This window comes from Ornithodoros turicata, chromosome 1 (genome assembly GCF_037126465.1).
Source record: "Ornithodoros turicata isolate Travis chromosome 1, ASM3712646v1, whole genome shotgun sequence".
Lineage (NCBI taxonomy): Eukaryota > Metazoa > Arthropoda > Arachnida > Ixodida > Argasidae > Ornithodoros > Ornithodoros turicata.
The window spans coordinates 147,307,958-147,313,344 of NC_088201.1; positions in this window are offsets into that span (position 1 = coordinate 147,307,958).

Below are 5,387 nucleotides of genomic sequence, written 5' to 3' on the forward strand. Positions count from 1 at the left end.
CCAACACTCCTCCAGGCTTGGGATTCTGGACACTGATAACGGACACTTCAATGTGTCTCCGTTCTTCCTTCGTACTTGTCTCGTGCGCTGTTGCGATGTTTAACCTTGGTACGTACCAACAACCCCAGTTCAGAACTGTTGTCGTTAATCTCGTCATCATGTCCTTATTTTAGGAATTTGAAAGGCTACAAATAGTTATAGCTACATTGTTGTCAATATTTATTTGGTTATTTTCTTCATCATAAGTGTCAAAAATTTTAATAGTTGTTCAAGCAGGAATGAGGGATTTAATAAAACCATATAGACTTTTTAGAATGTAGTATAGACTGCATTTGGAATGTAGTTCTATGCAAGGTTTTCAAGTTTTCGTTTGTGTTTAACTATAATAATTTTTAATTTTCCATTAACACTTCCAGCTACTCTAAATTTAATAGGGGACATAATATTATCAATTAATGTGATATTAACTCCCCGGTCGTGTTTGCATTGATGTCCACCTCAACTCTTGCGTGCAGAAATGCCCTAAAGAGTAAATGCAATCTCCCCTTCTCTTTTGGTTTTATTCGTAATATTGCGCGAATAAAATGTTGGATACCAAGACAACTGAATATGAGTGTGACACGGGGTGCTTTACGCTGCCTTTGTACTGTCGACCACGAACAGAACGTACTCAATAAGGCGGAATAATCAGGTAGAACAAATTCAGGTTTAACTTCTGCGGTTGCACGACACGCGCTCGTAATAAACAAGAGAAAGCGAATGATGATACCGCACATTTAATTCCCGGTTGTGTGAGTAGCAGACACCATAGCAAATTTGACATCCACCACGCGGATCAGATAAGCCGAAGCCCTTGAGGCCGGGAAGTAAATTTACGCAAGCGAACGGCGCAAACATCTCAGATTGATTGACAGACGTGACGCCATGCTGGCCACGCAGATAATTACAGGAACATTCTTCTTTGTTGTTCAAGAATATGAGCTGTATCCACATACATCAAGGTGTTATTTCCCGAGAAAGGTGAAATAAAGGTGACAACAGAACGTCAACACTCCAACCGTGGATCCTTCGCTAACAGTTGATAACAGTATCACAAATACTCCCAAGTCGTACAAAACGAGCGCACATCCACTCGGGCACATCAGCAGAACGCCGTTGCCATCTTCCAGCCGCCAATGCCATCATACGCGGGTGCCAGACGACCCCAGAATACGCGCGAAGCGAAAGGAAGGAGGGGGGGGGGGACAAACAGCACCAAGCGTGCCTCTCTCTCACCGGGCGACAGCGCGTCAGAAGAACGACACTTTTACTATGGTTCAGATAGCGGGAAATGGATGGCGCCGCTGTCGTCGCGCTAGCTTCCCGCTTTCCTCCGGCGGCGTCGCTTCGAATCGCTTCGAAGTTTCGAACCCCGATTCGAAGTGAACTGTGAACGAATACTTCGGGCGTTGGTGATCGAGTTCATTCAATCCAAGCAAGTGAGTCGTGAAGACTGAACGGTTCATTCACGAACGACACATCACTACTCCGAAATTTCCCAAAGCAACCTAACGTTTTCTTTGCGGAAATGTGTTCCCCGTGGTCATTTCACTCAATGTAGCACATAACCCCACTCGTAATGCGATGGCAATTGGCGAAATGAATTCGCCGAAAATTTGTGGAAATGAGCCCTTGGCTCCGCCTCTTTTTTGACGGCTCGTAGTTGTGCGAAAAGCTGCGAAGAAAGGAGGTTATATTGACACTCCACACGAGACTGGAAAGTGTTACAAGCCATCGGGCCCTGTATGGTATACAGGGTGGTCCACCAACCCTGTCATTGTCGGTGGTCCACCGAGAGTGATAGGTACTGTCGTGAACAGGTGGTATATAGATATTTCACTACCGACAGTACTTCACCGATAGTCTTACGATAGTCTTTCAAATTTACTGATCAACGTATCTTACGGTAGTTTACGGTAGTGGACTATTGATGGTAATATCGATAGTTTTCTGCGACCACTGAACGTAAAAGGAACTCCCTTGGCCGGCTTCCCTTTGTTTTGTTCTGGACAACGCTTTCCTAGAACATGCGATTTTCTTGAGGACCATTTCCAATTTTTCAGAACTCCGAAAAAAAAAGGACGGTGTCACTCATATGAACGCGCACTAGTACGTGCTGCGCATTCAACCGGGCATCAGTCGTCGGCGAATTTATTCATGATGGCCTTCACGGACCTCATTCACCATCACCTGATTGAGAACGATGTGATGATGAATGAAGGGCATGATGTGACGTGAAGTTGAAGTTGAATGAAAAGCTATGGTGTGATGTGAAGTTGAAGTTAAATGAATTACTATGATGTGATGTGATGTGATTTGAAGTTGAAGTAAGAGTGATGGGGTTTGGAGTCGAAGTCAGTGTGATGGGATTTGATTTTGAAGTCAGCGTGCTGAGTTTGAAGTCGAAGTCAGCTCAAGTCCCACCTACGTTGTGTGTCGGTGGACGCAGTCGGGGAAAGTGTTTCGAACGCGTTACTCTCTTGCGTAGTGGGGCGCTGAGAGTAATGTCGTGTAGCTGGAGCCAACTGTAGGTTGCAAGTGCAAGCGATAGATTAGATGGAGAGGCGATTTGGCGGTCTGCGCGTCGCGGTTGTTTTGTTTGACTCATTTGCTCGCCTACCACTGTAACGTGCGTATATAGGGTGGGTACTTCTAGTGTATGTGTGTGTGTGTGTTAAGAGTTTTTTTTTTACCAGTTTTTGTCCATACTGTAGTCTGGCAGTATGGCTTCACGAGCGGTCTGTCTGTATCTTAACTCTTTTTCCGGTAGTGTCAGACAACAAGACAGCGTGAGGAAGAAATAACGATTACATGCGCACCCTGCAAAATCAATGTTTGCAGTTCAGCGTACACAATTCTCACGTGAATCCAATACCTTTTGCAAGTACTTATGAGCCTCCACCTTGGGTCGCGTATGCGGGTTTTACCAGACGACGGGAGCTCGCGCATTTTACTATAGAGACTTATTTGATGTCTTATTAGACTGCATTTTTTTACGTTGTTTGATTGGGATCCAAATAGGACAAGATCGGGCTGGCAGTCTTTTGTCGACGTCTCTTATTTTAAATGTGGTACACAGGAGTCACTATAGCTTTCTTATTTATCTGAGATGCATAGGTCATACTTGGGGGAATTATCTGTTCCGCGTGCGTGTAGCATCCATCGGACACCAGTGTTCCATCAAGGAAAGCACGTACCTGCTATTTCTTAGATACCATGACCAATAAAGTACATTTCAGCAGAGATGGAGAAGTTTATTACTATCGAAAAGTTGCTGGTTACGAGTTACATCATTGAGTTAAACATGCAATGAAGTTACTACCAACTTCCAAGTTCAGGAAATGAAATTGAACGATAAATGAAAGTTCTTGCTACCATGCGGAAATTAGTTCTTTGCATGCGTAATCAGCAGTATCACAGTTGGGAGAGGAGGTCCGAATATACTTTTTTATACAAAGCAAGAATCGGAATTGCAATTTCTGTGAGTTCACATTTTCCGCGCACATTTCATAAAACCTTGCAAGGTGGCCCTACCACCTCCCCATTGAAGACATGCACAAGTAACTCCAAAAAACGATCGTTGTGCTGCGGCTCGACACTGGAACACTTCGAAAACGCGGTAGCGTACATCCAGTACATCGTGCAGCAACGCGGAGCAGACAGGATGGTGCCGCGCACCTAGCAAGGGGCAGGGCCACTGCCATTCAGCAGCAAAATAAAAAGAATGGAGCCCGCGTTTTGCGTTCCGCCTGCTTGAACGAGAAGCGAAATACAAGGTAATTTCTAACTTTGTTCATGACGCTTTGGCGAGCTTAGCCCAAAAAGTGGCAAACACTCTAGTCAAGTGATCATGATGAGACTTCTGTTGAAAACATCAAATAAAAATAGGCAAGGGTAAGAATTGTTATAAACTGTGTCGACACATATTTATGCACAGATCGGAGAGAGAAAACGAACTCTTTCACGGACTATAAATTGCTGGTCTTCCGGGCTGCTTGCAGTCTTCACTTCAATTTGCGTCTCACATACTCTCCAACCAGGGCGGTGCTGAATTGTCCTTGCGCATAGAGATGAACGGCGCGCCCTCTGTGGTGCTGCAATAATCTAAAACAGTCGCTTAGCAGATCCCGACGACGCAGGAACACAAACCGCACAGCAGCAACCTGGGAAAGCTGGGATTGTGTTGCCCTCTTCTTTTCCCAGTATACGACGGGGTCCTCGGCGCTGTAGGGCGCTTTCAGGAATAAATCTAGCTCACTGTCCTCTCCGGATAAAATTGCTGGGCTCGTATCGTCCAGCACAAAAGAACGAGAGTAAAAACTTCCAGGGAAGGTGATCAGAGGTCGCTGAATTCGTTCATGATGGCTATTTCCAGCGTCAAAAAGCATCATGTCAGAAGAACTCGTGTAACACTGAGTGAGAGGCCACGATGTATTGCGATGTCGAAGCTAATACCTCACGCGCCATGCGTGAAAAATGGCGCGGCAGACAAGGCGGTCGTACGAAGCCACATCTACGTGCAATGTGCTGTGCGCTCACTTAGCTGTCAACCATAGGTAAAACATTGTGCAACAACCCTACCGCGTAAGCAACATACGTCGCGAACTGAACCCGAACCGAACCATTCCAACCCGAATGATGGGTTGTGATGTGATGAATTCTGAAGTTCAAGTTCAATGATGGGTTATGACGTTCTGATGCTGATGTTGAGTAATTGACTTGTAATGTCATGGTTTATGATGGTACTGTGATGTGATAGGGCTTTGCAGAAAACGGACCATGATGTGATGTTGAATTCTTAGGAAAATGCCCACCTACACTCTTAAAAATGAACTTCACCGCACAGCACGCTCGTAGTCAACCATCATCTCGAATGGTATCGTTATTTGCCATGATTTTTTGTAAACGGGAGGCGGACGCCTTTTTTGTGACACTTATGCTGCTCATAATTGTCACAAAAAAGGCGTACGCTTCCCGCTTTCAACAAATCAGGGCAGATAACGATAGCATTCGAGGTGATGGTTGGCTAGGAGCGTGCTGTTGCGGTGAAGTTCATTTCTAAGAGAGTATGCCGGTGAATCACGGAGGAGAGGCCTCCATGCGCGACCGGCAGCTGTCTTTGCTGTGTCACCCTACGCCAGCTCTCACCAACTCCCCATAGAGCCCATAGTATAGGTTATTTCACACAACACTGGGCACACGACCAATGAGAATGCAGTGGTTGCTCCCTCTATCCTCTAATCAGAAGTCTTTCCGTCCCGCAGCCCGACCGGTTCTGGCTGTTGCTGACTTCTGCATTCCATACTGGCCTGTACCGGCTACCTCTGACCTATAAAAGGGATAGGGCG